The sequence below is a fragment of the Pristiophorus japonicus genome, unplaced genomic scaffold (assembly GCF_044704955.1).
Source record: "Pristiophorus japonicus isolate sPriJap1 unplaced genomic scaffold, sPriJap1.hap1 HAP1_SCAFFOLD_99, whole genome shotgun sequence".
NCBI lineage: Eukaryota > Metazoa > Chordata > Chondrichthyes > Pristiophoridae > Pristiophorus > Pristiophorus japonicus.
In genome coordinates, this window is record NW_027254919.1 from 2,144,548 (window position 1) to 2,164,246 (window position 19,699).

General features: G+C 41.1%; 16 non-coding genes across 16 annotated transcripts; all 16 read right to left on the reverse strand.

The window, feature by feature from the left end:
• Window positions 1-538: 538 nt before the first annotated feature.
• Window positions 539-610, reverse strand: trnaq-uug (transfer RNA glutamine (anticodon UUG)). The gene has a single exon. It is a non-coding gene; the product is annotated as a tRNA-Gln (tRNA).
• Window positions 611-1,184: 574 nt separating this feature from the next.
• Window positions 1,185-1,256, reverse strand: trnaq-cug (transfer RNA glutamine (anticodon CUG)). The gene has a single exon. It is a non-coding gene; the product is annotated as a tRNA-Gln (tRNA).
• A 582-nt stretch (window positions 1,257-1,838) lies between these two features.
• trnaq-uug (transfer RNA glutamine (anticodon UUG)) lies at window positions 1,839-1,910 on the reverse strand. The gene has a single exon. It is a non-coding gene; the product is annotated as a tRNA-Gln (tRNA).
• A 1,875-nt stretch (window positions 1,911-3,785) lies between these two features.
• Window positions 3,786-3,857, reverse strand: trnaq-uug (transfer RNA glutamine (anticodon UUG)). The gene has a single exon. It is a non-coding gene; the product is annotated as a tRNA-Gln (tRNA).
• Window positions 3,858-6,369: 2,512 nt separating this feature from the next.
• On the reverse strand, window positions 6,370-6,441 carry trnaq-uug (transfer RNA glutamine (anticodon UUG)). Its single transcript has one exon. It is a non-coding gene; the product is annotated as a tRNA-Gln (tRNA).
• A 575-nt stretch (window positions 6,442-7,016) lies between these two features.
• Window positions 7,017-7,088, reverse strand: trnaq-uug (transfer RNA glutamine (anticodon UUG)). The gene has a single exon. It is a non-coding gene; the product is annotated as a tRNA-Gln (tRNA).
• Window positions 7,089-9,600: 2,512 nt separating this feature from the next.
• On the reverse strand, window positions 9,601-9,672 carry trnaq-uug (transfer RNA glutamine (anticodon UUG)). The gene has a single exon. It is a non-coding gene; the product is annotated as a tRNA-Gln (tRNA).
• A 575-nt stretch (window positions 9,673-10,247) lies between these two features.
• On the reverse strand, window positions 10,248-10,319 carry trnaq-cug (transfer RNA glutamine (anticodon CUG)). The gene has a single exon. It is a non-coding gene; the product is annotated as a tRNA-Gln (tRNA).
• A 561-nt stretch (window positions 10,320-10,880) lies between these two features.
• trnaq-uug (transfer RNA glutamine (anticodon UUG)) lies at window positions 10,881-10,952 on the reverse strand. The gene has a single exon. It is a non-coding gene; the product is annotated as a tRNA-Gln (tRNA).
• A 582-nt stretch (window positions 10,953-11,534) lies between these two features.
• Window positions 11,535-11,606, reverse strand: trnaq-uug (transfer RNA glutamine (anticodon UUG)). The gene has a single exon. It is a non-coding gene; the product is annotated as a tRNA-Gln (tRNA).
• Window positions 11,607-12,818: 1,212 nt separating this feature from the next.
• On the reverse strand, window positions 12,819-12,890 carry trnaq-cug (transfer RNA glutamine (anticodon CUG)). The gene has a single exon. It is a non-coding gene; the product is annotated as a tRNA-Gln (tRNA).
• A 582-nt stretch (window positions 12,891-13,472) lies between these two features.
• trnaq-cug (transfer RNA glutamine (anticodon CUG)) lies at window positions 13,473-13,544 on the reverse strand. Its single transcript has one exon. It is a non-coding gene; the product is annotated as a tRNA-Gln (tRNA).
• Window positions 13,545-14,765: 1,221 nt separating this feature from the next.
• On the reverse strand, window positions 14,766-14,837 carry trnaq-cug (transfer RNA glutamine (anticodon CUG)). Its single transcript has one exon. It is a non-coding gene; the product is annotated as a tRNA-Gln (tRNA).
• Window positions 14,838-16,058: 1,221 nt separating this feature from the next.
• trnaq-cug (transfer RNA glutamine (anticodon CUG)) lies at window positions 16,059-16,130 on the reverse strand. Its single transcript has one exon. It is a non-coding gene; the product is annotated as a tRNA-Gln (tRNA).
• Window positions 16,131-16,712: 582 nt separating this feature from the next.
• On the reverse strand, window positions 16,713-16,784 carry trnaq-uug (transfer RNA glutamine (anticodon UUG)). The gene has a single exon. It is a non-coding gene; the product is annotated as a tRNA-Gln (tRNA).
• Window positions 16,785-19,298: 2,514 nt separating this feature from the next.
• On the reverse strand, window positions 19,299-19,370 carry trnaq-cug (transfer RNA glutamine (anticodon CUG)). The gene has a single exon. It is a non-coding gene; the product is annotated as a tRNA-Gln (tRNA).
• Window positions 19,371-19,699: the final 329 nt, after the last annotated feature.

Sequence of the window (19,699 nt, forward strand, 5' to 3'; positions counted from 1 at the left end):
AATTCCAACATTACACTTTGGATTGTCCTTTTTGCATTCACAGCGTCAGTTTCACCTCTTTACGCTCTGTTAATTATCGATGCAGAGCAATTCACACAGATGCCGTTGAGGCAATGGCTTCTCAAATAGCTGTTTCTGTTTCACACTGTTCATCACAGCTTGTACTTCAGTCTTGCCAGGTAAAACGAGCATTGGCATTGCAATGCATTCATGCATAATGCTTGGCATGAAAAGAAAATGCAACGTTTTGTTGAGTGCAAACCATGTACTGCATGCATTTCAAAAGGCGTTGCTTTTATTCCTCTTGCGAAGTGCATATTGCACAGATAATCTCAGCACACATTGTGCAGGCAAAGGTAGCATGAAACAGCAAACTAATTTCTACTCTGCTGATTGGAACAGGTAACTGCCGGTTGAACACACGATTTGAAAACTCGACTTGCAGATCAAGCATCAATGACAAAGTCAACAAAACTGCCAAACAGCAGCCTTCTACATGCTTGTTCCAAATTTTCAGCAGTTGGGACAACAAACATTCAGGTTCCACCGAGATTTGAACTCGGATCGCTGGATTCAAAGTCCAGAGTGCTCACCATTACGCCATGGAACCAACGATGCCAAAACATTTGAAAGCTTTCTCAAAATCTGCCAAATCAATTCCAACATTACACTTTGGATTGTCCTTTTTGCATTCACAGCGTCAGTTTCACCGATTTACGCTCTGTTAATTATCGATGCAGAGCAATTCACACAGATGCCGTTGAGGCTATGGGTTCTCAAATAGCTGTTTCTGTTTCAAACTGTTCAGCACAGATTGTACTTCAGTCTTGCCAGGTAAAACGTGTGTTAGCATTGCAATGCATTCATGCAAAATGCTTGGCATGAAAAGAAAATGCAACGTTTTGTTGAGTGCAATCCATGCATTTCAAAAGGCATTGCGTTTATTCATGCTGCGGAGTGCATATTGCACAGATAATCTCAGCACACATTGTGCAGGCAAAGGCAGCATTAAACAGCAAACTAATTTCTACTCTGCTGATTGGAACAGGTAACTGCCGGTTGAACACACGATTTGAAAACTCGACTTGCAGATCAAGCATCAATGACAAAGGCAATAAAACTGCCAAATAGCAGCCTTCTCCATGCTTGGTCCAAATTTTCAGCAGCTGGGACAACAAACATTCAGGTTCCACCGAGATTTGAACTCAGATTGCTGGATTCAGAGTCCAGAGTGCTCACCATTACACCATGGAACCAACTATGCCAAAACATTTGAAAGCTTTCTCAAAATCTGCCAAATCAATTCCAACATTACACTTTGGATTGTCCTTTTTGCATTCACAGCGTCAGTTTCACCTCTTTACGCTCTGTTAATTATCGATGCAGAGCAATTCACACAGATGCCATTGAGGCAATGGCTTCTCAAATAGCTGTTTCTGTTTCACACTGTTCATCACAGCTTGTACTTCAGTCTTGCCAGGTAAATGTGTGTTAGCATTGCAATGCATTCATGCAAAATGCTTGGCATGAAAAGAAAATGCAACTTTTTGTTGAGTGCAATCCATGCTCTGCGTGCATTTCAAAAGGCGTTGCTTTTATTCCTCTTGCGAAGTGCATATTGCACAGATAATCTCAGCACACATTGTGCAGGCAAAGGTAGCATGAAACAGCAAACTAATTTCTACTCTGCTGATTGGAACAGGTAACTGCCGGTTGAACACACGATTTGTAAACTCGACTTGCAGATCAAGCATCAATGACAAAGTCAACAAAACTGCCAAATAGCAGCCTTCTACATGCTTGTTCCAAATTTTCAGCAGTTGGGACAACAAACATTCAGGTTCCACCGAGATTTGAACTCAGATTGCTGGATTCAAAGTCCAGAGTGCTCACCATTACACCATGGAACCAACTATGCGAAAACATTTGAAAGCTTTCTCAAAATCTGCCAAATCAATTCCAACATTACACTTTGGATTGTCCTTTTTGCATTCACAGCATCAGTTTCACCTCTTTACGGTCTGTTAATTATCAATGCAGAGCAATTCACACAGATGCCGTTGAGGCAATGGATTCTCATAATAGCTGTTTCTGTTTCAAACTGTTCAGCACAGATTGTACTTCAGTCTTGCCAGGTAAAACGTGTGTTAGCATTGCAATGCATTCATGCAAAATGCTTGGCATGAAAAGAAAATGCAACTTTTTGTTGAGTGCAATCCATGCTCTGCGTGCATTTCAAAAGGCGTTGCTTTTATTCCTCTTGCGAAGTGCATATTGCACAGATAATCTCAGCACACATTGTGCAGGCAAAGGTAGCATGAAACAGCAAACTAATTTCTACTCTGCTGATTGGAACAGGCAACTGCCGGTTGAACACACGATTTGTAAACTCGACTTGCAGATCAAGCATCAATGACAAAGTCAACAAAACTGCCAAATAGCAGCCTTCTACATGCTTGTTCCAAATTTTCAGCAGTTGGGACAACAAACATTCAGGTTCCACCGAGATTTGAACTCGGATCGCTGGATTTAGAGTCCACAGTGCTCACCATTACACCATGGAACCAACTATGCCAAAACATTTGAAAGCTTTCTCAAAATCTGCCAAATCAATTCCAACATTACACTTTGGATTGTCCTTTTTGCATTCACAGCGTCAGTTTCACCGATTTACGCTCTGTTAATTATCGATGCAGAGCAATTCACACAGATGCCGTTGAGGCAATGGCTTCTCAAATAGCTGTTTCTGTTTCACACTGTTCATCACAGCTTGTACTTCAGTCTTGCCAGGTAAATGTGCGTTGGCATTGCAATGCATTCATGCAAAATGCTTGGCATGAAAAGAAAATGCAACGTTTTGTTGAGTGCAAACCATGTACTGCATGCATTTCAAAAGGCGTTGCATTTATTCATCCTGAGGAATGCATATTGCACAGATAATCTCAGCACACATTATGCAGCATGAAACAGCAAACTAATTTTTCCTCTGCTGATTGGAACAGGGAACTGCCGGTTGAACACACGATTTGAAAACTCGACTTGCAGATCAAGCATCAATGTCAAAGGCAACAAAACTGCAAACCTGCAGTTTTTTACTTGTTTGACCTGAATTTCCAGCAGCTGGGACAACAAACATTCAGGCTCCCCTGAGATTTGAACGAGGATTGCTAGAGTTTAGAGTCCAGAGTGATCACCATTTCACCATGAAATCAACTACGGTCGTCCATTTGAAACATTCCTCAAAATGTACAAAATCAACTCCAACATTACACTTTGGATTGATATTTTTGCATTCACAGCGTCAGTTTCACCTATTTACGGTCTGTTAATTATCGATGCAGAGCAATTCACACAGATGCCGTTGAGGCTATGGGTTCTCAAATAGCTGTTTCTGTTTCAAACTGTTCAGCACAGATTGTACTTCAGTCTTGCCAGGTAAAACGTGTGTTAGCATTGCAATGCATTCATGCAAAATGCTTGGCATGAAAAGAAAATGCAACGTTTTGTTGAGTGCAATCCATGCATTTCAAAAGGCATTGCGTTTATTCCTCTTGCGAAGTGCATATTGCACAGATAATCTCAGCACACATTGTGCAGGCAAAGGTAGCATGAAACAGCAAACTAATTTCTACTCTGCTGATTGGAACAGGCAACTGCCGGTTGAACACACGATTTGAAAACTCGACTTGCAGATCAAGCATCAATGACAAAGTCAACAAAACTGCCAAATAGCAGCCATCTACATGCTTGTTCCAAATTTTCAGCAGCTGGGACAACAAACATTCAGGTTCCACCGAGATTTGAACTCGGATTGCTGGATTCAAAGTCCAGAGTGCTCACCATTACACCATGGAACCAACTATGCGAAAACATTTGAAAGCTTTCTCAAAATCTGCCAAATCAATTCCAACATTACACTTTGGATTGTCCTTTTTGCATTCACAGCATCAATTTCACCTCTTTACGGTCTGTTAATTATCAATGCAGAGCAATTCACACAGATGCCGTTGAGGCAATGGATTCTCATAATATCTGTTTCTGTTTCACACTGTTCAGCACAGATTGTACTTCAGTCTTGGCAGGTAAAATGTGCGTTGGCATTGCAATGCATTCATGCAAAATGCTTGGCATGAAAAGAAAATGCAACGTTTTGTTGAGTGCAAACCATGTACTGCATGCATTTCAAAAGGCGTTGCATTTATTCATCCTGAGGAATGCATATTGCACAGATAATCTCAGCACACATTATGCAGCATGAAACAGCAAACTAATTTTTCCTCTGCTGATTGGAACAGGGAACTGCCGGTTGAACACACGATTTGAAAACTCGACTTGCAGATCAAGCATCAATGTCAAAGGCAACAAAACTGCAAACCTGCAGTTTTTTACTTGTTTGACCTGAATTTCCAGCAGCTGGGACAACAAACATTCAGGCTCCCCTGAGATTTGAACGAGGATTGCTAGAGTTTAGAGTCCAGAGTGATCACCATTTCACCATGGAATCAACTACGGTCGTCCATTTGAAACATTCCTCAAAATGTACAAAATCAACTCCAACATTACACTTTGGATTGATATTTTTGCATTCACAGCGTCAGTTTCACCTATTTACGGTCTGTTAATTATCGATGCAGAGCAATTCACACAGATGCCGTTGAGGCTATGGGTTCTCAAATAGCTGTTTCTGTTTCAAACTGTTCAGCACAGATTGTACTTCAGTCTTGCCAGGTAAAACGTGTGTTAGCATTGCAATGCATTCATGCAAAATGCTTGGCATGAAAAGAAAATGCAACGTTTTGTTGAGTGCAATCCATGCATTTCAAAAGGCATTGCGTTTATTCCTCTTGCGAAGTGCATATTGCACAGATAATCTCAGCACACATTGTGCAGGCAAAGGTAGCATGAAACAGCAAACTAATTTCTACTCTGCTGATTGGAACAGGTAACTGCCGGTTGAACACACGATTTGAAAACTCGACTTGCAGATCAAGCATCAATGACAAAGTCAACAAAACTGCCAAATAGCAGCCTTCTACATGCTTGTTCCAAATTTTCAGCAGTTGGGACAACAAACATTCAGGTTCCACCGAGATTTGAACTCGGATCGCTGGATTTAGAGTCCACAGTGCTCACCATTACACCATGGAACCAACTATGCCAAAACATTTGAAAGCTTTCTCAAAATCTGCCAAATCAATTCCAACATTACACTTTGGATTGTCCTTTTTGCATTCACAGCGTCAGTTTCACCGATTTACGGTCTGTTAATTATCGATGCAGAGCAATTCACACAGATGCCGTTGAGGCAATGGCTTCTCAAATAGCTGTTTCTGTTTCACACTGTTCATCACAGCTTGTACTTCAGTCTTGCCAGGTAAATGTGCGTTGGCATTGCAATGCATTCATGCAAAATGCTTGGCATGAAAAGAAAATGCAACGTTTTGTTGAGTGCAAACCATGTACTGCATGCATTTCAAAAGGCGTTGCATTTATTCATCCTGAGGAATGCATATTGCACAGATAATCTCAGCACACATTATGCAGCATGAAACAGCAAACTAATTTTTCCTCTGCTGATTGGAACAGGGAACTGCCGGTTGAACACACGATTTGAAAACTCGACTTGCAGATCAAGCATCAATGTCAAAGGCAACAAAACTGCAAACCTGCAGTTTTTTACTTGTTTGACCTGAATTTCCAGCAGCTGGGACAACAAACATTCAGGCTCCCCTGAGATTTGAACGAGGATTGCTAGAGTTTAGAGTCCAGAGTGATCACCATTTCACCATGGAATCAACTACGGTCGTCCATTTGAAACATTCCTCAAAATGTACAAAATCAACTCCAACATTACACTTTGGATTGATATTTTTGCATTCACAGCGTCAGTTTCACCTATTTACGGTCTGTTAATTATCGATGCAGAGCAATTCACACAGATGCCGTTGAGGCTATGGGTTCTCAAATAGCTGTTTCTGTTTCAAACTGTTCAGCACAGATTGTACTTCAGTCTTGCCAGGTAAAACGTGTGTTAGCATTGCAATGCATTCATGCAAAATGCTTGGCATGAAAAGAAAATGCAACGTTTTGTTGAGTGCAATCCATGCATTTCAAAAGGCATTGCGTTTATTCCTCTTGCGAAGTGCATATTGCACAGATAATCTCAGCACACATTGTGCAGGCAAAGGTAGCATGAAACAGCAAACTAATTTCTACTCTGCTGATTGGAACAGGTAACTGCCGGTTGAACACACGATTTGAAAACTCGACTTGCAGATCAAGCATCAATGACAAAGTCAACAAAACTGCCAAATAGCAGCCTTCTACATGCTTGTTCCAAATTTTCAGCAGCTGGGACAACAAACATTCAGGTTCCACCGAGATTTGAACTCGGATCGCTGGATTCAAAGTCCAGGGTGCTCACCATTACACCATGGAACCAACTATGCCAAAACATTTGAAATCTTTCTCAAAATCTGCCAAATCAATTCCAACATTACACTTTGGATTGTCCTTTTTGCATTCACAGCATCAATTTCACCTCTTTACGGTCTGTTAATTATCAATGCAGAGCAATTCACACAGATGCCGTTGAGGCAATGGATTCTCATAATATCTGTTTCTGTTTCACACTGTTCAGCACAGATTGTACTTCAGTCTTGGCAGGTAAAACGTGCGTTGGCATTGCAATGCATTCATGCAAAATGCTTGGCATGAAAAGAAAATGCAACGTTTTGTTGAGTGCAATCCATGCATTTCAAAAGGCATTGCGTTTATTCATGCTGCGGAGTGCATATTGCACAGATAATCTCAGCACACATTGTGCAGGCAAAGGCAGCATTAAACAGCAAACTAATTTCTACTCTGCTGATTGGAACAGGTAACTGCCGGTTGAACACACGATTTGAAAACTCGACTTGCAGATCAAGCATCAATGACAAAGTCAACAAAACTGCCAAATAGCAGCCTTCTACATGCTTATTCCAAATTTTCAGCAGCTGGGACAACAAACATTCAGGTTCCACCGAGATTTGAACTCGGATTGCTGGATTCAAAGTCCAGAGTGCTCACCATTACACCATGGAACCAACTATGCGAAAACATTTGAAAGCTTTCTCAAAATCTGCCAAATCAATTCCAACATTACACTTTGGATTGTCCTTTTTGCATTCACAGCATCAATTTCACCTCTTTACGGTCTGTTAATTATCAATGCAGAGCAATTCACACAGATGCCGTTGAGGCAATGGATTCTCATAATATCTGTTTCTGTTTCACACTGTTCAGCACAGATTGTACTTCAGTCTTGGCAGGTAAAATGTGCGTTGGCATTGCAATGCATTCATGCAAAATGCTTGGCATGAAAAGAAAATGCAACGTTTTGTTGAGTGCAAACCATGTACTGCATGCATTTCAAAAGGCATTGCATTTATTCATCCTGAGGAATGCATATTGCACAGATAATCTCAGCACACATTATGCAGCATGAAACAGCAAACTAATTTTTCCTCTGCTGATTGGAACAGGGAACTGCCGGTTGAACACACGATTTGAAAACTCGACTTGCAGATCAAGCATCAATGTCAAAGGCAACAAAACTGCAAACCTGCAGTTTTTTACTTGTTTGACCTGAATTTCCAGCAGCTGGGACAACAAACATTCAGGCTCCCCTGAGATTTGAACGAGGATTGCTAGAGTTTAGAGTCCAGAGTGATCACCATTTCACCATGGAATCAACTACGGTCGTCCATTTGAAACATTCCTCAAAATGTACAAAATCAACTCCAACATTACACTTTGGATTGATATTTTTGCATTCACAGCGTCAGTTTCACCTATTTACGGTCTGTTAATTATCGATGCAGAGCAATTCACACAGATGCCGTTGAGGCTATGGGTTCTCAAATAGCTGTTTCTGTTTCAAACTGTTCAGCACAGATTGTACTTCAGTCTTGCCAGGTAAAACGTGTGTTAGCATTGCAATGCATTCATGCAAAATGCTTGGCATGAAAAGAAAATGCAACGTTTTGTTGAGTGCAATCCATGCATTTCAAAAGGCATTGCGTTTATTCCTCTTGCGAAGTGCATATTGCACAGATAATCTCAGCACACATTGTGCAGGCAAAGGTAGCATGAAACAGCAAACTAATTTCTACTCTCCTGATTGGAACAGGTAACTGCCGGTTGAACACACGATTTGAAAACTCGACTTGCAGATCAAGCATCAATGACAAAGTCAACAAAACTGCCAAATAGCAGCCTTCTACATGCTTGTTCCAAATTTTCAGCAGTTGGGACAACAAACATTCAGGTTCCACCGAGATTTGAACTCCAATCGCTGGTTTTAGAGTCCACAGTGCTCACCATTACACCATGGAACCAACTATGCCAAAACATTTGAAAGCTTTCTCAAAATCTGCCAAATCAATTCCAACATTACACTTTGGATTGTCCTTTTTGCATTCACAGCGTCAGTTTCACCGATTTACGCTCTGTTAATTATCGATGCAGAGCAATTCACACAGATGCCGTTGAGGCAATGGCTTCTCAAATAGCTGTTTCTGTTTCACACTGTTCATCACAGCTTGTACTTCAGTCTTGCCAGGTAAATGTGCGTTGGCATTGCAATGCATTCATGCAAAATGCTTGGCATGAAAAGAAAATGCAACGTTTTGTTGAGTGCAAACCATGTACTGCATGCATTTCAAAAGGCGTTGCATTTATTCATCCTGAGGAATGCATATTGCACAGATAATCTCAGCACACATTATGCAGCATGAAACAGCAAACTAATTTTTCCTCTGCTGATTGGAACAGGGAACTGCCGGTTGAACACACGATTTGAAAACTCGACTTGCAGATCAAGCATCAATGTCAAAGGCAACAAAACTGCAAACCTGCAGTTTTTTACTTGTTTGACCTGAATTTCCAGCAGCTGGGACAACAAACATTCAGGCTCCCCTGAGATTTGAACGAGGATTGCTAGAGTTTAGAGTCCAGAGTGATCACCATTTCACCATGGAATCAACTACGGTCGTCCATTTGAAACATTCCTCAAAATGAACAAAATCAACTCCAACATTACACTTTGGATTGATATTTTTGCATTCACAGCGTCAGTTTCACCTATTTACGGTCTGTTAATTATCGATGCAGAGCAATTCACACAGATGCCGTTGAGGCTATGGGTTCTCAAATAGCTGTTTCTGTTTCAAACTGTTCAGCACAGATTGTACTTCAGTCTTGCCAGGTAAAACGTGTGTTAGCATTGCAATGCATTCATGCAAAATGCTTGGCATGAAAAGAAAATGCAACGTTTTGTTGAGTGCAATCCATGCATTTCAAAAGGCATTGCGTTTATTCCTCTTGCGAAGTGCATATTGCACAGATAATCTCAGCACACATTGTGCAGGCAAAGGTAGCATGAAACAGCAAACTAATTTCTACTCTGCTGATTGGAACAGGTAACTGCCGGTTGAACACACGATTTGAAAACTCGACTTGCAGATCAAGCATCAATGACAAAGTCAACAAAACTGCCAAATAGCAGCCTTCTACATGCTTGTTCCAAATTTTCAGCAGCTGGGACAACAAACATTCAGGTTCCACCGAGATTTGAACTCGGATCGCTGGATTCAAAGTCCAGGGTGCTCACCATTACACCATGGAACCAACTATGCCAAAACATTTGAAATCTTTCTCAAAATCTGCCAAATCAATTCCAACATTACACTTTGGATTGTCCTTTTTGCATTCACAGCATCAATTTCACCTCTTTACGGTCTGTTAATTATCAATGCAGAGCAATTCACACAGATGCCGTTGAGGCAATGGATTCTCATAATATCTGTTTCTGTTTCACACTGTTCAGCACAGATTGTACTTCAGTCTTGGCAGGTAAAACGTGCGTTGGCATTGCAATGCATTCATGCAAAATGCTTGGCATGAAAAGAAAATGCAACGTTTTGTTGAGTGCAATCCATGCATTTCAAAAGGCATTGCGTTTATTCATGCTGCGGAGTGCATATTGCACAGATAATCTCAGCACACATTGTGCAGGCAAAGGCAGCATTAAACAGCAAACTAATTTCTACTCTGCTGATTGGAACAGGTAACTGCCGGTTGAACACACGATTTGAAAACTCGACTTGCAGATCAAGCATCAATGACAAAGTCAACAAAACTGCCAAACAGCAGCCTTCTACATGCTTGGTCCAAATTTTCAGCAGCTGGGACAACAAACATTCAGGTTCCACCAAGATTTGAACTCGGATCGCTGGATTCAGAGTCCAGAGTGCTCACCATTACACCATGGAACCAACTATGCCAAAACATTTGAAAGCTTTCTCAAAATCTGCCAAATCAATTCCAACATTACACTTTGGATTGTCCTTTTTGCATTCACAGCGTCAGTTTCACCTCTTTACGCTCTGTTAATTATCGATGCAGAGCAATTCACACAGATGCCGTTGAGGCAATGGCTTCTCAAATAGCTGTTTCTGTTTCACACTGTTCATCACAGCTTGTACTTCAGTCTTGCCAGGTAAAACGTGCATTGGCATTGCAATGCATTCATGCATAATGCTTGGCATGAAAAGAAAATGCAACGTTTTGTTGAGTGCAATCCATGCATTTCAAAAGGCATTGCGTTTATTCATGCTGCGGAGTGCATATTGCACAGATAATCTCAGCACACATTGTGCAGGCAAAGGCAGCATGAAACAGCAAACTAATTTCTACTCTGCTGATTGGAACAGCTAACTGCCGGTTGAAAACTAGACTTGGAGATCAATCATCAATGACAAAGGCAACAAAACTACCAAACAGCAGCCTTCTACATGCTTGGTGCAAATTTTCAGCAGCTGGGACAACAAACATTCAGGTTCCACCGAGATTTGAACTCAGATTGCTGGATTCAAAGTCCAGAGTGCGCACCATTACACCATGGAACCAACTATGCCGAAACATTTGAAAGCTTTCTCAAAATCTGCCAAATCAATTCCAACATTACACTTTGGATTGTCCTTTTTGCATTCACAGCGTCAGTTTCACCTCTTTACGCTCTGTTAATTATCGATGCAGATCAATTCACACAGATGCCGTTGAGGCAATGGCTTCTCAAATAGCTGTTTCTGTTTCACACTGTTCATCACAGCTTGTACTTCAGTCTTGCCAGGTAAATGTGCGTTGGCATTGCAATGCATTCATGCAAAATGCTTGGCATGAAAAGAAAATGCAACTTTTTGTTGAGTGCAATCCATGCTCTGCGTGCATTTCAAAAGGCGTTGCTTTTATTCCTCTTGCGAAGTGCATATTGCACAGATAATCTCAGCACACATTGTGCAGGCAAAGGTAGCATGAAACAGCAAACTAATTTCTACTCTGCTGATTGGAACAGGCAACTGCCGGTTGAACACACGATTTGTAAACTCGACTTGCAGATCAAGCATCAATGACAAAGTCAACAAAACTGCCAAATAGCAGCCTTCTACATGCTTGTTCCAAATTTTCAGCAGTTGGGACAACAAACATTCAGGTTCCACCGAGATTTGAACTCGGATTGCTGGATTCAAAGTCCAGAGTGCTCACCATTACACCATGGAACCAACTATGCCAAAACATTTGAAAGCTTTCTCAAAATCTGCCAAATCAATTCCAACATTACATTTTGGATTGTCCTTTTTGCATTCACAGCATCAATTTCACCTCTTTACGGTCTGTTAATTATCAATGCAGAGCAATTCACACAGATGCCGTTGAGGCAATGGATTCTCATAATATCTGTTTCTGTTTCACACTGTTCAGCACAGATTGTACTTCAGTCTTGGCAGGTAAAACGTGCGTTGGCATTGCAATGCATTCATGCAAAATGCTTGGCATGAAAAGAAAATGCAACGTTTTGTTGAGTGCAAACCATGTACTGCATGCATTTCAAAAGGCGTTGCATTTATTCATCCTGAGGAATGAATATTGCACAGATAATCTCAGCACACATTATGCAGCATGAAACAGCAAACTAATTTTTCCTCTGCTGATTGGAACAGGGAACTGCCGGTTGAACACACGATTTGAAAACTCGACAAGCATCAATGTCAAAGGCAACAAAACTGCAAACCTGCAGTTTTTTACTTGTTTGACCTGAATTTCCAGCAGCTGGGACAACAAACATTCAGGCTCCCTTGAGATTTGAACGAGGATTGCTAGAGTTTGGAGTCCAGAGTGATCACCATTTCACCATGGAATCAACTACGGTCGTCCATTTGAAACATTCCTCAAAATGTACAAAATCAACTCCAACATTACACTTTGGATTGAAATTTTTGCATTCACAGCGTCAGTTTCACCTATTTACGGTCTGTTAATTATCGATGCAGAGCAATTCACACAGATGCCGTTGAGGCTATGGGTTCTCAAATAGCTGTTTCTGTTTCAAACTGTTCAGCACAGATTGTACTTCAGTCTTGCCAGGTAAAACGTGTGTTAGCATTGCAATGCATTCATGCAAAATGCTTGGCATGAAAAGAAAATGCAACGTTTTGTTGAGTGCAATCCATGCATTTCAAAAGGCATTGCGTTTATTCATGCTGCGGAGTGCATATTGCACAGATAATCTCAGCACACATTGTGCAGGCAAAGGCAGCATTAAACAGCAAACTAATTTCTACTCTGCTGATTGGAACAGGTAACTGCCGGTTGAACACACGATTTGAAAACTCGACTTGCAGATCAAGCATCAATGACAAAGGCAATAAAACTGCCAAATAGCAGCCTTCTCCATGCTTGGTCCAAATTTTCAGCAGCTGGGACAACAAACATTCAGGTTCCACCGAGATTTGAACTCAGATCGCTGGATTCAGAGTCCAGAGTGCTCACCATTACACCATGGAACCAACTATGCCAAAACGTTTGAAAGCTTTCTCAAAATCTGCCAAATCAATTCCAACATTACACTTTGGATTGTCCTTTTTGCATTCACAGCGTCAGTTTCACCTCTTTACGCTCTGTTAATTATCGATGCAGAGCAATTCACACAGATGCCATTGAGGCAATGGCTTCTCAAATAGCTGTTTCTGTTTCACACTGTTCATCACAGCTTGTACTTCAGTCTTGCCAGGTAAATGTGTGTTAGCATTGCAATGCATTCATGCAAAATGCTTGGCATGAAAAGAAAATGCAACTTTTTGTTGAGTGCAATCCATGCTCTGCGTGCATTTCAAAAGGCGTTGCTTTTATTCCTCTTGCGAAGTGCATATTGCACAGATAATCTCAGCACACATTGTGCAGGCAAAGGTAGCATGAAACAGCAAACTAATTTCTACTCTGCTGATTGGAACAGGTAACTGCCGGTTGAACACACGATTTGTAAACTCGACTTGCAGATCAAGCATCAATGACAAAGTCAACAAAACTGCCAAATAGCAGCCTTCTACATGCTTGTTCCAAATTTTCAGCAGTTGGGACAACAAACATTCAGGTTCCACCGAGATTTGAACTCGGATCGCTGGATTCAGAGTCCACAGTGCTCACCATTACACCATGGAACCAACTATGCCAAAACATTTGAAAGCTTTCTCAAAATCTGCCAAATCAATTCCAACATTACACTTTGGATTGTCCTTTTTGCATTCACAGCATCAATTTCACCTCTTTACGGTCTGTTAATTATCAATGCAGAGCAATTCACACAGATGCCGTTGAGGCAATGGATTCTCATAATATCTGTTTCTGTTTCACACTGTTCAGCACAGATTGTACTTCAGTCTTGGCAGGTAAAACGTGCGTTGGCATTGCAATGCATTCATGCAAAATGCTTGGCATGAAAAGAAAATGCAACGTTTTGTTGAGTGCAAACCATGTACTGCATGCATTTCAAAAGGCGTTGCATTTATTCATCCTGAGGAATGCATATTGCACAGATAATCTCAGCACACATTATGCAGCATGAAACAGCAAACTAATTTTTCCTCTGCTGATTGGAACAGGGAACTGCCGGTTGAACACACGATTTGAAAACTCGACTTGCAGATCAAGCATCAATGTCAAAGGCAACAAAACTGCAAACCTGCAGTTTTTTACTTGTTTGACCTGAATTTCCAGCAGCTGGGACAACAAACATTCAGGCTCCCTTGAGATTTGAACGAGGATTGCTAGAGTTTAGAGTCCAGAGTGATCACCATTTCACCATGGAATCAACTGCGGTCGTCCATTTGAAACATTCCTCAAAATGTACAAAATCAACTCCAACATTACACTTTGGATTGAAATTTTTGCATTCACAGCGTCAGTTTCACCTATTTACGGTCTGTTAATTATCGATGCAGAGCAATTCACACAGATGCCGTTGAGGCTATGGGTTCTCAAATAGCTGTTTCTGTTTCAAACTGTTCAGCACAGATTGTACTTCAGTCTTGCCAGGTAAAACGTGTGTTAGCATTGCAATGCATTCATGCAAAATGCTTGGCATGAAAAGAAAATGCAACGTTTTGTTGAGTGCAATCCATGCATTTCAAAAGGCATTGCGTTTATTCATGCTGCGGAGTGCATATTGCACAGATAATCTCAGCACACATTGTGCAGGCAAAGGCAGCATTAAACAGCAAACTAATTTCTACTCTGCTGATTGGAACAGGTAACTGCCGGTTGAACACACGATTTGAAAACTCGACTTGCAGATCAAGCATCAATGACAAAGGCAATAAAACTGCCAAATAGCAGCCTTCTCCATGCTTGTTCCAAATTTTCAGCAGTTGGGACAACAAACATTCAGGTTCCACCGAGATTTGAACTCGGATCGCTGGATTCAGAGTCCACAGTGCTCACCATTACACCATGGAACCAACTATGCCAAAACATTTGAAAGCTTTCTCAAAATCTGCCAAATCAATTCCAACATTACACTTTGGATTGTCCTTTTTGCATTCACAGCATCAATTTCACCTCTTTACGGTCTGTTAATTATCAATGCAGAGCAATTCACACAGATGCCGTTGAGGCAATGGATTCTCATAATATCTGTTTCTGTTTCACACTGTTCAGCACAGATTGTACTTCAGTCTTGGCAGGTAAAACGTGCGTTGGCATTGCAATGCATTCATGCAAAATGCTTGGCATGAAAAGAAAATGCAACGTTTTGTTGAGTGCAAACCATGTACTGCATGCATTTCAAAAGGCGTTGCATTTATTCATCCTGAGGAATGCATATTGCACAGATAATCTCAGCACACATTATGCAGCATGAAACAGCAAACTAATTTTTCCTCTGCTGATTGGAACAGGGAACTGCCGGTTGAACACACGATTTGAAAACTCGACTTGCAGATCAAGCATCAATGTCAAAGGCAACAAAACTGCAAACCTGCAGTTTTTTACTTGTTTGACCTGAATTTTCAGCAGCTGGGACAACAAACATTCAGGCTCCCCTGAGATTTGAACGAGGATTGCTAGAGTTTAGAGTCCAGAGTGATCACCATTTCACCATGGAATCAACTACGGTCGTCCATTTGAAACATTCCTCAAAATGTACAAAATCAACTCCAACATTACACTTTGGATTGATATTTTTGCATTCACAGCGTCAGTTTCACCTATTTACGGTCTGTTAATTATCGATGCAGAGCAATTCACACAGATGCCGTTGAGGCTATGGGTTCTCAAATAGCTGTTTCTGTTTCAAACTGTTCAGCACAGATTGTACTTCAGTCTTGCCAGGTAAAACGTGTGTTAGCATTGCAATGCATTCATGCAAAATGCTTGGCATGAAAAGAAAATGCAACGTTTTGTTGAGTGCAATCCATGCATTTCAAAAGGCATTGCGTTTATTCATGCTGCGGAGTGCATATTGCACAGATAATCTCAGCACACATTGTGCAGGCAAAGGCAGCATTAAACAGCAAACTAATTTCTACTCTGCTGATTGGAACAGGTAACTGCCGGTTGAACACACGATTTGAAAACTCGACTTGCAGATCAAGCATCAATGACAAAGGCAATAAAACTGCCAAATAGCAGCCTTCTCCATGCTTGGTCCAAATTTTCAGCAGCTGGGACAACAAACATTCAGGTTCCACCGAGATTTGAACTCGGATCACTGGATTCAGAGTCCAGAGTGCTCACCATTACACCATGGAACCAACTATGCCAAAACATTTGAAAGCTTTCTCAAAATCTGCCAAATCAATTCCAACATTACACTTTGGATTGTCCTTTTTGCATTCACAGCGTCAGTTTCACCTCTTTACGCTCTGTTAATTATCGATGCAGAGCAATTCACACAGATGCCGTTGAGGCAATGGCTTCTCAAATAGCTGTTTCTGTTTCACACTGTTCATCACAGCTTGTACTTCAGTCTTGCCAGGTAAATGTGCGTTGGCATTGCAATGCATTCATGCAAAATGCTTGGCATGAAAAGAAAATGCAACTTTTTGTTGAGTGCAATCCATGCTCTGCGTGCATTTCAAAAGGCGTTGCTTTTATTCCTCTTGCGAAGTGCATATTGCACAGATAATCTCAGCACACATTGTGCAGGCAAAGGTAGCATGAAACAGCAAACTAATTTCTACTGTGCTGATTGGAACAGGTAACTGCCGGTTGAACACACGATTTGTAAACTCGACTTGCAGATCAAGCATCAATGACAAAGTCAACAAAACTGCCAAATAGCAGCCTTCTACATGCTTGTTCCAAATTTTCAGCAGTTGGCACAACAAACATTCAGGTTCCACCGAGATTTGAACTCGGATTGCTGGATTCAAAGTCCAGAGTGCTCACCATTACACCATGGAACCAACTATGCGAAAACATTTGAAAGCTTTCTCAAAATCTGCCAAATCAATTCCAACATTACACTTTGGATTGTCCTTTTTGCATTCACAGCATCAATTTCACCTCTTTACGGTCTGTTAATTATCAATGCAGAGCAATTCACACAGATGCCGTTGAGGCAATGGATTCTCATAATATCTGTTTCTGTTTCACACTGTTCAGCACAGATTGTACTTCAGTCTTGGCAGGTAAAACGTGCGTTGGCATTGCAATGCATTCATGCAAAATGCTTGGCATGAAAAGAAAATGCAACGTTTTGTTGAGTGCAAACCATGTACTGCATGCATTTCAAAAGGCGTTGCATTTATTCATCCTGAGGAATGCATATTGCACAGATAATCTCAGCACACATTATGCAGCATGAAACAGCAAACTAATTTTTCCTCTGCTGATTGGAACAGGGAACTGCCGGTTGAACACACGATTTGAAAACTCGACTTGCAGATCAAGCATCAATGTCAAAGGCAACAAAACTGCAAACCTGCAGTTTTTTACTTGTTTGACCTGAATTTCCAGCAGCTGGGACAACAAACATTCAGGCTCCCTTGAGATTTGAACGAGGATTGCTAGAGTTTAGAGTCCAGAGTGATCACCATTTCACCATGGAATCAACTGCGGTCGTCCATTTGAAACATTCCTCAAAATGTACAAAATCAACTCCAACATTACACTTTGGATTGAAATTTTTGCATTCACAGCGTCAGTTTCACCTATTTACGGTCTGTTAATTATCGATGCAGAGCAATTCACACAGATGCCGTTGAGGCTATGGGTTCTCAAATAGCTGTTTCTGTTTCAAACTGTTCAGCACAGATTGTACTTCAGTCTTGCCAGGTAAAACGTGTGTTAGCATTGCAATGCATTCATGCAAAATGCTTGGCATGAAAAGAAAATGCAACGTTTTGTTGAGTGCAATCCATGCATTTCAAAAGGCATTGCGTTTATTCATGCTGCGGAGTGCATATTGCACAGATAATCTCAGCACACATTGTGCAGGCAAAGGCAGCATTAAACAGCAAACTAATTTCTACTCTGCTGATTGGAACAGGTAACTGCCGGTTGAACACACGATTTGAAAACTCGACTTGCAGATCAAGCATCAATGACAAAGGCAATAAAACTGCCAAATAGCAGCCTTCTCCATGCTTGTTCCAAATTTTCAGCAGTTGGGACAACAAACATTCAGTTTCCACCGAGATTTGAACTCGGATCGCTGGATTCAGAGTCCACAGTGCTCACCATTACACCATGGAACCAACTATGCCAAAACATTTGAAAGCTTTCTCAAAATCTTCCAAATCAATTCCAACATTACACTTTGGATTGTCCTTTTTGCATTCACAGCATCAATTTCACCTCTTTACGGTCTGTTAATTATCAATGCAGAGCAATTCACACAGATGCCGTTGAGGCAATGGATTCTCATAATATCTGTTTCTGTTTCACACTGTTCAGCACAGATTGTACTTCAGTCTTGGCAGGTAAAACGTGCGTTGGCATTGCAATGCATTCATGCAAAATGCTTGGCATGAAAAGAAAATGCAACGTTTTGTTGAGTGCAAACCATGTACTGCATGCATTTCAAAAGGCGTTGCATTTATTCATCCTGAGGAATACATATTGCACAGATAATCTCAGCACACATTATGCAGCATGAAACAGCAAACTAATTTTTCCTCTGCTGATTGGAACAGGGAACTGCCGGTTGAACACACGATTTGAAAACTCGACTTGCAGATCAAGCATCAATGTCAAAGGCAACAAAACTGCAAACCTGCAGTTTTTTACTTGTTTGACCTGAATTTCCAGCAGCTGGGACAACAAACATTCAGGCTCCCTTGAGATTTGAACGAGGATTGCTAGAGTTTAGAGTCCAGAGTGATCACCATTTCACCATGGAATCAACTGCGGTCGTCCATTTGAAACATTCCTCAAAATGTACAAAATCAACTCCAACATTACACTTTGGATTGAAATTTTTGCATTCACAGCGTCAGTTTCACCTATTTACGGTCTGTTAATTATCGATGCAGAGCAATTCACACAGATGCCGTTGAGGCTATGGGTTCTCAAATAGCTGTTTCTGTTTCAAACTGTTCAGCACAGATTGTACTTCAGTCTTGCCAGGTAAAACGTGTGTTAGCATTGCAATGCATTCATGCAAAATGCTTGGCATGAAAAGAAAATGCAACGTTTTGTTGAGTGCAATCCATGCATTTCAAAAGGCATTGCGTTTATTCATGCTGCGGAGTGCATATTGCACAGATAATCTCAGCACACATTGTGCAGGCAAAGGCAGCATTAAACAGCAAACTAATTTCTACTCTGCTGATTGGAACAGGTAACTGCCGGTTGAACACACGATTTGAAAACTCGACTTGCAGATCAAGCATCAATGACAAAGGCAATAAAACTGCCAAATAGCAGCCTTCTCCATGCTTGGTCCAAATTTTCAGCAGCTGGGACAACAAACATTCAGGTTCCACCGAGATTTGAACTCGGATCGCTGGATTCAGAGTCCAGAGTGCTCACCATTACACCATGGAACCAACTATGCCAAAACATTTGAAAGCTTTCTCAAAATCTGCCAAATCAATTCCAACATTACACTTTGGATTGTCCTTTTTGCATTCACAGCGTCAGTTTCACCTCTTTACGCTCTGTTAATTATCGATGCAGAGCAATTCACACAGATGCCATTGAGGCAATGGCTTCTCAAATAGCTGTTTCTGTTTCACACTGTTCATCACAGCTTGTACTTCAGTCTTGCCAGGTAAATGTGTGTTAGCATTGCAATGCATTCATGCAAAATGCTTGGCATGAAAAGAAAATGCAACTTTTTGTTGAGTGCAATCCATGCTCTGCGTGCATTTCAAAA